Raw genomic sequence first — 11,840 nt, 5'->3', positions numbered from 1 at the left:
TACCACTGATAGTAAATCCACAACCTCCCTTGGTTACATTACCTAACTGCTTTATGAGGCACAGAACTTTTCCTAATATTTAAACTAATATTTTACTGCTGTAGCTATATTACTTCTTCTCATCTCATTGATTAAATAAAAAGAATTGGTCCTTTCTGTTTTATAACATCTCTTTGTTGTTTTGCAGACCCATACCACGTTTCCATAATAACTGGTTCACAGTTCTATTTTCATATACTAAAATTGTTGGTGCTGTCACAAGTACATATTTGTCAAGAAATATTCTACACCAACACCGCCATGTATTCTTTATCAGAGACCTTTGAATGCGAACAGCTCTGTTAGTCTCTGAGATTGGACCTAGTGTGATCAGATGACCCGATTTTATAGAGACAGTCCCAATATTCAGGGCTCTGTCTTATATGGATACCTATTACCCCCAATCCCTTGTCCTGATTTTTCACACTTGCTATCTGGTCACCACCAAAATAGGCCCTTTGCTTGACAGATTCCAAGGAGGTCCCTGTCTTCAAAATGGAGGAGATAATGGTCTTAACATGGCATAAAACCCTTTCCTCAAGTCTCACCCCTGAAAAAAATTCAGAGCATGACCATTTTTAAAACTGACCCAGGGGTGGAAACCATTTGGGATAGTCCCAAAAGTTATCATGGCAGCCATAACATCATGAGCTAGAGGAGATGTCATCTATCTGGACATTGCAATCACCCTGGACAATGAGACTCATTGTCTCCAAGGGAAAATTGGAGAAAACTCACTCAGAAAATTTGAGGTGCAGCAGCATAGCCTGTCCAGTAACACTATTTGTTTTGAAACCCTATACTGTAACCCTATAGCCTATACACAAGGTGGACATACTGAAACTAATCCAGTGTTGCACCGGGAACCAACCCAGACATAGCATCTCTCTAATCCTCTTTTGCCTCATGAAATACCAAGGACTCCTATGAAATTCAGATAGCATTGCAGCCCATTGAATGGTATAATTTCTAAAAGTATTATTGAATAAGAGCAGTGATAGAACTGAACCCTAAAAGATTCCATCAGTGAGAGGGTTCTGTAAAAAGAAGCAGTTGCCCATCATGATCAAAAACAATGTAGTGTGATCCTTTCTACTTCTGTGAGGTCCCATAGGCAGGTTAGCAGCACATCATGAACAATGATGTCCAAAGACAAGGATAGACTCTTTAATAGTAGCAAGCAGTACAGTTCCTCATACAGTGGAGCATCCATCCTGACTTGGGGCCTACTGTAATACAAATTAAAAAAGAACACCTGGCTTTTTCCCACAGTCATAATGAAAAGATCTAGTCACTCAATAAGCACTGCCTCCATATTCTTACGTCTGAGGGCAAAACAAAAACAGCCCTGAAATACTTGAGGTTTGCATCTTCAATGTACCAGGACCTCATTTGTGCTAGGTGATGTACACACCCAGAGCAAACAGACACAGAGCTTACGGGCTAAGTACACAACAGACAACAGTGTAATACAGACAGAGCAGTACAAGGAAACAATGAGGCAATATTCTCCAAGTAGATAAGACAGACAGGGTGGGGGAAGGAGTAGAACACGGAAACAGAGTGGACAATATGGTGGCAGCAAACATCATGTTAGTTCCACATTTTTTCACGGGGGGTTACTGAGGAAGGGCTCTGGAAGGGGGGACAAGAGTGAATGTGCCACTTAGATCCTCTGGTCCTTTGCTCCCATGGAGTGATACAGTGCTGGGGCTGTATTCCATTAGGCTGGAATAGTAAACATAGTACATGTATACTATTGGGGGTTAGACTAGATGACCTTTGCAATCCCTTCTAATTCTATGATTCTATAGTAGCTTTGGAGCTTCTTTCCTCCATCTTCACAGCCTGTGGCCAGAGGGGAATCTTTCCCCTTCTTTCTCACAGAAAGTTCGCCAGCACTCAGTCAAGTTACTCATGCTGGGCACTGCGGAGAGGATCATAACCTAAATTAGTAGAGTCTTGTGGACCAATTATGTATTCTTTGTGTACTCACTACTCCCATTGGCTCTAATGGGAATTGTGTGTAACCAAGGAATGCAGGTTCAGGATCCTAAATTGTGAAGGTGAATCTTTTAAATCATTAGGCACATGCTGTTTACTTACTCATTGTAATGAACAGGAGGATACTTTAAATTCAAAGTAAATTCCAAGTACAGAACCTTAAATCACATTGATTAATCACTAGAATACATTAAAAGCAGTGGTTTCTGCAAATTTTGTGCAGAAAATATCTTTTAGTCAAACTCAGTTTCTCTCTTTCTATCTGTCCCATGTGTAATTCATGAACCTTTAAACACTGTGGGATTATATATAGCTAAACTGACATTTTTACTTTCACTTAGCAGCCTGAATAATTGGTACACTCCAAACATTTTAAATGCTAAAGTAATCATTGCTGTGAATTCATCTTGTGATGTCATAGCAGTTGATGACTGACATAATAAATTTCAAGTATATGAAACCTTGGAAAGAATGTGAGAAATATTTCTTATTTTAAATACATAACAATTAAATGATCTATAACTAGCAGTATATTCTGATGTTGTCGTTAATGAAATGCTCTTTAAAAGTATGATGCTTTGTGATTAGCAACAAAGAGTCCTGTGGCACCCTATAGACTAACAGATGTACTGGAGCATGAGCTTTCGAGGGTGAATACCCACTTCGTCAGACACAATGTATGTATTGATGTATTGTGATTGTTTTTTCCACTTCAGCACAAGTAGAGAATTTCATTGAAATTTTAGTGCATTTCCCTCAAAGTCAGAAAGAACTGTACTATGTATATCAAGACCATTAGATCTACTTAACATATGGAATAAAAGTGAAGGGTCAGTGAGCACTACTAAACTCTCAGCATGCATTGTAGGAAACTGCAGGAACAATATTACCTCCCTCAGGAGATGCTGTGACAGCACAAGCACTACAGAATAGCAATAGTTATGTCTATAGCAGTGCCCACTCTATATATTTTGTCTTAGAGATTAGCCCAAACCAAAACCCCAGAGCCAAGCACGGCCAAACTTTTTGCATCTATATTATCTGCTGAACCAAAACCCAATTTGAAATGTTCCCATGCGTCTGACGAAGTGGGTATTCACCCATGAAAGCTCATGCTCCAATACATCTGTTAGTCTTTAAGGTGCCACAGGACTCATTGTTGCTTTTTTACAGATCCAGCCGAACACGGCTACCCCTCTGATACTTGACACCATATGTTGTAGGCTTAGAAGTCTGAATCCAGCTTCTGCAGTTTGGATCCATCTCAGCTTTTTCAGAAGGATTCTTGCATGTCTGTATGATCTGAACTGCCCGGGAGTATCCATGTGCATGGAGAGGACAATGGATGCACAAAAACAACACTTAATGATAAACACCATCAGCCAAGCACTGTCTAAGATGCATGAAATTCATATTGGCACTGCTGTGAGACCTCTATGTGTTTTTCTAGGAGTAGAATTTGCCCCATATTAATTTGAAATTTCTAAGTAATTCTATGAATGCCGATGTTTTGATCTGTATGTATGTGTGATGTAGGACAAGTAAATTAATCATTCTGTGCCTCAGTTCCCCATTTGTTAAGGGGGGATAATGATGCTGTCCTTCTCTGTCTTTCTCTTTAGATTGTCAGCTGGTCAAAGAAAGGACTCTCTCCTACTTTGTTTGTTTGCAGCATCTAGCATAATGGGGCTCTGATCACATTTTATTCTGGTTGGATAGTACCTAGCACAACTGTAGGACCAAGCACTGCCTGGTCTATGAGTAGGGTCCCCTAGGTGCCTTGACAATCATGGAGTCTCAATCCTCATACAGTTATACAAGTAATAAATAAAAATAATGTAAATAATTCCATTGACTCTTTGCTTTTTAGGAACTTGTATCATCTTCAAATTTGTCTAATTATTTTAAAAGGCCAATCTTGTTAATCTGCAATATCCCTTTATTTCTGGTATAATATAATAATTAATCACTTTTGTGTTGAAAAAGCTTCAGTGTGAAGCATTAAGTATCGACCTGTTCTCTCTCTCATTCACAGGTCATCGGAAGAACTTTGTGTTCATGTCAATGTGCACCTCACGCTGAAAAAAATCAAACTCTGCTCAGGGACCAAAAAACATAAAAAATTATAATCACCAAAAATAATATTGAAGCAAGGACTTATTGTAACCCTCCAGAAGACAAAAAATGTCAAAGCTAGAACAAATAATCCTCCCTTTAAAAAAGTGCAAAAATTATGAGGGAACAAGCTGTGCCCCAAACGTCAATACTTAGTCACCTTTCTCTTGTTATAGCCTATCCCTCATCCTTAATCTTTACTGTTATCCATTTACAGTGAAAGCTCTCTGAGGTAGAGACTTCGCCTTCTAATTTGTTTCTCACGCACATAGCACTTTGCAGGTACTATATAAATAATTAATGAAATCACCCCATTGTTCCAAGATAATGTAAAGAAGGAGATAGACTCCAAAGCCAGTGCAGACAGCAGCACATACATTGACATGATTATTATTTGAATTCTGAGAGTACCTAAAGATCCCAGATGCCACAAGAACCCTACTGTGCTAAGCACTGTATGAAGACATAACAAAAGAAAGTCTCTTCCCTAAAAATGGATTTAGACAAGACAGATAAAGGAAGTATAAATATTCCCATCTTACAGATGGGCAAATGATGCATGGAAAGATTAAACAACTAACTCAGGTCAAACAAGAAGCCTACAACAGAACTAGGAAAATCCAGTTCCCCTGAGCGTAGGGTTGCCAGTTTGGTTGGACCTATTCCTGGAGGTTTCATCACTTGACATAATCTTTAATTAAAGATTAGTCTTTCATTCCTGGAGACTCCAGGATGATCTTGCAGGGTTGGCAACCCTACCTGTGTGTCAGTCCAGGCCTTAACCACAAGGCCACCCATCCCTACAACATGAGAGTCTATTCCAAGAGAAAGCTGTCCATGCAAAACAAGGAGGCACAGCACAGGCACAGGTGCTTTGATGCACTCCATGGTGCTTGTTAATGCAGCTCTGACATACCTCAATTTGCGTGTGACACTGGTATGTCTTGGGCATGCTGTGGATGTCATTAAATGTGCTAATTAAGTTTGTCAGGTTCTCTTTTATTTCCTGTTTTTAGAGATTTGCTTTTCCCAAGCCTCTGGAGCATCCCTGGCTCTATGTATATAGAAAGTACTTTAGTATCCATTGGGATGAAATGTGCTGTACATACATATAATATATTATTTATTTTACTCTTATTATATTTATAATTACTACCTGCAAGAAGCCCTTATTATGGCAGCACCAATTTCCAGTTAATTTGCACGTGCCTTTTTAACTGATTTCTTTCCTTAAATTTTATGTAAGTAGATTTTTGGGATGGGACCTTAATTTCATTTCCTTCTGATTTTGTGTCATATAGGCCTAATCCTGACCCCAGTGGAATCAATGGCAAAATTCCCACTGACTTCAGTGGAGCCAGGATTTTGCCCATAAAGTCACTTAAGGAAAAGGAGGGAGAGAATACATGTAGCAATAGCAAATATTTTCTATTGAAGGAAAAAGGCACGTAGAGCATTCTTCATTCAAAATCTGCAGGAAGGCTAACCCAGTATTGCCAACACCAAATGTTCAAAAATCATAAGTCAGCCCCCCCAAATCATAAGATTTTAAAAATACTATTATATGTGCTTTTATTTGCCTCTGTGTGTTTAGGGGTCATATTTGCAGGCTTTTCTAGACATTTAATTTTTTTGTTTAAATCTAAAAGCTGAGATTCTCAGTTAATAAACTGATTCCAGCAGCTGAGGCTTTAAGAAAAACATCAAATGTCAGGAGAGGCATGATGAAATTTTGGAGAATTGGCAATAGTGCCATACGAATGTACCATGCTGTTTTTACTAAAGGGTGCTGATCATGGTGATGAAAGATAAAACAGTGGTGGAAAAGATCCCAGTGTATCAAGGAGAGAATGTGTTTCTAGTGAGTGCTTTTCTCATGTGGAATGAAATCCTAAAGCATTTGTTTTGAAAAATCTGTGCTTATAAACCAGGCCTTCTAACACTGTCTGAGGCACTATAACCTAGTCAGCTTTGGTGCAGAGGAATCTAAGGTCAGACTTGCTGCTGGTGAACTGAAATGCTTACATTTCTCCTGGATGCCATAGCAGTAGAGAAAGAACGGATGATTAATCCTTAGAGGGATGATCAACCCTACCCAAGGAACTCACTTTTTTTTTTAACTGATAGGACTGGCGGTGATAGTGCAGCTCACAGTAGTATTAACTACATCTATAAACCTCAACACCACTTCTCTTGGCTTAGTCACAGCCATGTGTTCTTTAATTTTTCTTTTTGATATTCCAGGCTGTTTGCTTCCAATATGTTGAGTAATGTGCAAGATAAAATGACATGTGTGAAGAGACCGGTACCGCATGTGTGGATGTGTTAGTTATGGTATTAGTATAAGTGACAAAAAAAAATTCTGACCTGTAGCATATGTTTGGGTGAGAAGAAGAGAGAGCTGCAAAAGAAAGCAAAAATGATATGATGCCACTACTCTGTCTCACAACAGATGTTTCCATTAGTAAAATAGGAATAATAATAATACCACCACCAATAAGCCATTTAGTTTTTATGTTCATTTCACAGAGAAAATAAAATCTCTTTTTGAAATGAAAGGCACAGAGGTCTATTCTTCCTTCACTGTACTGAGGAGTTTCAATTGTAGCTCCCATTATTGCTCAAGGGAGTTTACCTGCTTAAATCTTCCCCACATTGATGTGAGAATAAACCCCACAGCTGGGGGTATAAGTTACAGAAGTCCCTCCTGACACAAATAATTCTCCAAGTGCTCAGGGAAAATATGTAAAAGAGGAAAAACAATAGTGTAGCAGAGCCCAGACAATAGTGCGGTAGTTGCTTTAAGTGACAACCCATACAGGATGCTGTTAAATAGGTTTTGGTGACCTTAATGAGGAATTTAACTTGCAATTGTCCAAAATAGCATGTCACAAAACTTATGATACAAGGTGCATACTACTGACTATGAAACTCATTCTCTAAAAGAGTAGCAGAATAATACAGAGCTGTGCATCCATGTGGATACCAGCAAGGGCCAACTGTATAACAGGTATATATACTTGTGTTCTTTTTACTGTCAGTGCACAATACTTAGAAATGTTAACTGTCCCCTCAAATCAGACTCCATCGCCCACTTGTTAAATTTTCAGACATGCACCTTTGTACTTTCTCCAATGCAGCACCTCAGGCTTGGGAGGAGCTCCCCAGAAACATTCACAAAACTACATCATTATCCTCCTTCAAAACACTCCTCAAAAATCTCCTTTGCTATTTTGTCTATAGAAAACTTGACAACAATTAGGCCGCTGGTGTGCTGAGACTATCACCTATTATACTGACTGGTATTGTCTTACTGTTTTCTTACACTCCCCCTGCTACCTGTCCACATTCATTTGTTCTCTCTTGTCTACTTTGACTGGAAGATCTTTGGGGCAGGAACTGTCTTTATTGTTCTGTCTTAGTATAGCACCTAGCACAAAGGCATCCTGACTAATGACAAGAGCTCCTGGGTGCTTTGCCAATACTACTACTACTAATAATATTAATAGTTCTCTCGTGTTTTGTATAGAACTGCAATGTTCTTTTAAGGCAGACCCTTGTGTCCACTCAGAGCCCTATTTACCTCAGTGTGGCTCTACACAGGAACAGGGGGGTCTGCCCATGTGAAATTCATTACATGATTGGGGACAAGAATGTACAGTCCCGGAGATATTACTGCAGCTCTGAGGGAAACAGGGACTTAATGGCTGTCAAATGTTATGGAGGAGGGGAGTGTTGGGTCCGTGTTGAGGGCCACCAGTGGATTAGCCACTGGGTTTATTTGCTATCTGGTGGCAAAGTTCCACGTTTTTCCTAAATTAGAAATTTAAATTAAAAAATACATTGCCAATCATATTGAGAAAAACTCCGGGACAGTTCTGGATCTCAGTTACGCTGGTGTAAATCCCCAGTGTGTTTCTGTGGAGTTATACAAGTATAACTGAGATCACAAAGTGCCTCGTAGTTTTTGTCCTCAAAAGCCAACAGTCTGGAGAGAAATACTAGCTAGCAAATCATTGTACATGTTGTTTCTTTTATTATTTATGTTCATGTTTTTTACATAATTAATCGTGTAATCTCTGCAGAATGTTTACTCTCTGATTTAAATAATTTATTTTCAATTATATTTACAGCAGCATCAAAAGCAAAAGGGAGTGTGTATAGTTAATGTGACCATTATTCCATTGCTTTCCAATCTCATTTAACTCTAGTGTGGACTATTCATTACATCAATGATTCACACCAAATATATACAAGGAGGCAATTTCAATCAAAATAAGCACAAACATCCATATTTAGGTACCAAAAAACCTGGCCTGATTTTCAGAGGTAACGCCTATTGAAGTCAATGATGCCAATTCCCACTGAATTCAAAGACAAGATAGGAGGCTGGACCCAAATTCTGTGGAAAGCTCCTGATTCTGATGCAGCAGGCTAGAAATTCTGCCACAGCTTCATGTACAGTACGAAAATGAGTTATTTTAATTAACTAAATACAAGAATTATTGATACTACCCAATACTATTTATTTCATATTAATTCAGTGTCATGTACCACATTGGCAATGATCCATATACCACACATTTTTTAAAAACATAAAAAAGGGGCATTGGTTACACACCATTCACATTCTGACAGGTTTCAGAGTAGCAGCCTGTATCCGCAGGTTTCAGAGTTAGTCTGTATCCGCAAAAAGAGGAGTACTTGTGGCACCTTAGAGACTAACAAATTCATTTCAGCATAAGCTTTCGTGGCCCATGAAATAAATAAATTTAAATAAATTTGTTAGTCTCTAAGGTGCCACAAGTACTCCCATTCACATTCTGAAGGTTCCGTTCACAACTTTGATGTCTAGCAATATATTTTTTAATGAAAGTAAAATTCCCATTGACTTCAATGAAGGCCAGATTTCATCTTAGATTTTTATTTTAGACACAGCGATGATCAACAGGTGGTGTATGTAAGCTGCCTTTTGCAGTTCTGACCTTTGTTGGGCACAGTGCCTCAGCTAATTGGCAGAACTCCTATTTACCTTCAGGGTACCTTTTGCCTGCCAAAGGGCAGATGGATCAGACCCAAAAAGTTTAAGGACATGATTTTCACAAGTGGCCTTTCATCTATAGGCTTTACTGCATTTCATATCCAGCACTATCCTGTTTAAAAAATGATATACCCAAATATTAACGGCCTCCTCATTTTGAACGTTAAGTTAGTTTACACAGAGACCTTACAATCACATTATTTTTCAATAACTTATTTTCATTGATCAGTCTAACAGTTTGACACGTTATTTATGGGCTACTGTGATGAATCACATCCGTTTCCAAGGTAAAGTAAGCAAATTCTCTGTTTATATGATTAAAGTTGAAGGTCACATTTTGATTATATTTTCTATTCTACTGCAGCAATATAAAACAAGGCCTTTAGACTTCAGGATTGGCAACCAGTCATATAAGATGCTTTTATACTTAAAAATTGACCACAAATCTTGAGTAAATCATAATTAACATCCAAGAGGCAGGAAACCTAGTAGATGACTGTGGTAGAGCTTAAGAGGAAATTGATTTTATGTTTTGAATGTATTTTTACAAATATTTTTACCTTGCAAATAACTCCTATTTATTTGTTTACCTGTTTTAAGTAAAGACTGTATGATTGCTAAAGTGTCAAAACGAGAGCTGGGAAAGCACTAACCTTCAGTGCTTAGGATGTCATGTGGTATTTATCTAACCCGCTGGCCCACTGCTGTTGAACTTCTACCAGTGTATATTTATCAGTAAGCCATTGGCAGGTGCAAGTGAAACTCACAGTGTCCAGAAATGTAATGTATAAACAACATTTAACCCCCTTTTTAGCAGCATGTTATTAAAATCTGAGTTTGGATCTCTGAGTGCAGAAGCTCAGGCAGCTTTAAGTTGTAAAGGATGTCATTGTGCAATGCAATAATGAAAAGTAATTAGCAGAATACCCTCCACTCATGCCACACACAATGCCGTACATACTCAGATGTTTGGGAGGGAGAGGGGGAGAGTCCCATTTGTGTTAAAAGATAAAACTGTGCTGATGAAAATCTGATTCAAAATCTCTCCAGTACATTATTTAACAAAGGAAACATAAAAGAGAACATTGTAAAGTGCATGATTTCAGTGAGCCATGGAATGACTGCTTTGGAGGATTCTTGTGATCTGATGCAACAATTGTTACATTTAGATGTTAGGTACTGGCTCACTCCCACCCCTCTGCTTCATCACCCAGCTTTATAAACATGCCTTCACTGAATATACTTTTTTGTCTTGGAAAAGTTTTGTCAAATCATTTATTATAATGTACATTCTTGTGCCAGGTCTTTGCAAGGACTGACTTGAAACCTAGTGACCCTTTTAGGTCAGGACTAAGTTATATTATCTGAGCACTGTGGGGAAACATGCACGCCCGTTGCCCGTGTCATACCTCTTCTGTGAATAAGGGCCAGACCATTTGAGCTGTATGCAGGAGATCCTCTTTACGGGTAGATCCCCCCACCTTAAAAGAGAGGTCAACCACCTACACAGCAACATCCCTCAGGTCCCTGCACATTGACAGGGGTGGGGGCTTTCTGCGTGTCCAGGGACCTGCACTGGGAGAGTGGGCAATGCAAGGAGACATACATTGACCCTCTCAGAAGCAATGGAGACTCCTTGGTAAGGTAATACAGCCAGAACTTTTGGGGGAAATACCCCGCAGCGCAACTCCAGTGGAACCACACTGTTAATGGACAGGGACAGAACTGCTGCTGGTTGTCCACGCACCTTCTACATGGATCCTGGTGTATCCACAGGATCTGTGAATCTAATATTAGCTTTATTCCACTGGATTGGGGGAGGGGGAAACATCCTGGATGAGGGTCTCTTAATGGAGTTTCCTGCCTGCTCTGGGCGTATTTCCGTTTAGTGGGTATTATCTGACACCAATATTGAGCCAGATTTACTCTTGTTGTTCATCAACCTCTGCGAGTAAATCAGGAAATAAGGTTCCATTACTAATTACCTGAGTCTTTCAATTCCTTCTGCCCACCTACCCCAGCAATTGTTCTGATTTTTATTTTGTGTCATTTGTAATTTGTAAAGTGAAAGTTGCTACTGGGTTAAGGGTGAAACTATGCCATATGAAGATAGAATAACCTCTGGGGCTTATAAATGTGTTTCAGTCACATAAGAAAAAAGAGAATCCCTGTCTTTTGGGATATACAACAACTATGCAGTATAAAGTACTTCATAAAGTAAAACAACCCCAATCCTTTCATGTATTTATACCTGCTCCTGTATTTTTCACTTCATGCATCTGATGAAGTGGGTTCTAGCCCCCGAAAGCTTATGCCCAAAAAAATGTGTTAGTCTCTAAGGTGCCACAAGGACTCCTTGTTGTTTATGCAGTAGATGTAATTCTTCGATGTTATATAATGGGTCAGATTTACCCAGGCTGATGCAAGGAAGTGCAAATTGCATTTCCCTGAAAGAGAGTGAGTCCTACTGCATTTGATGGGGGGATTTTGTGTGTGTGTTCCATTTTCACACTCTCCCAAGAGTTATGCCAGGGGAGAGTAACTTTGCTTGGCAATAAGGGCTCCTTAGAAGCCCAGCAGTGTCGGCTGCCAAATGGATATGCTAAATCATATCCTGTCCATTCCTCAACCAGGGACTAAA

This window comes from Mauremys mutica, chromosome 6, assembly GCF_020497125.1.
Source record: "Mauremys mutica isolate MM-2020 ecotype Southern chromosome 6, ASM2049712v1, whole genome shotgun sequence".
Classification (NCBI taxonomy): domain Eukaryota; kingdom Metazoa; phylum Chordata; order Testudines; family Geoemydidae; genus Mauremys; species Mauremys mutica.
This window is presented reverse-complemented; position numbering follows the sequence as displayed.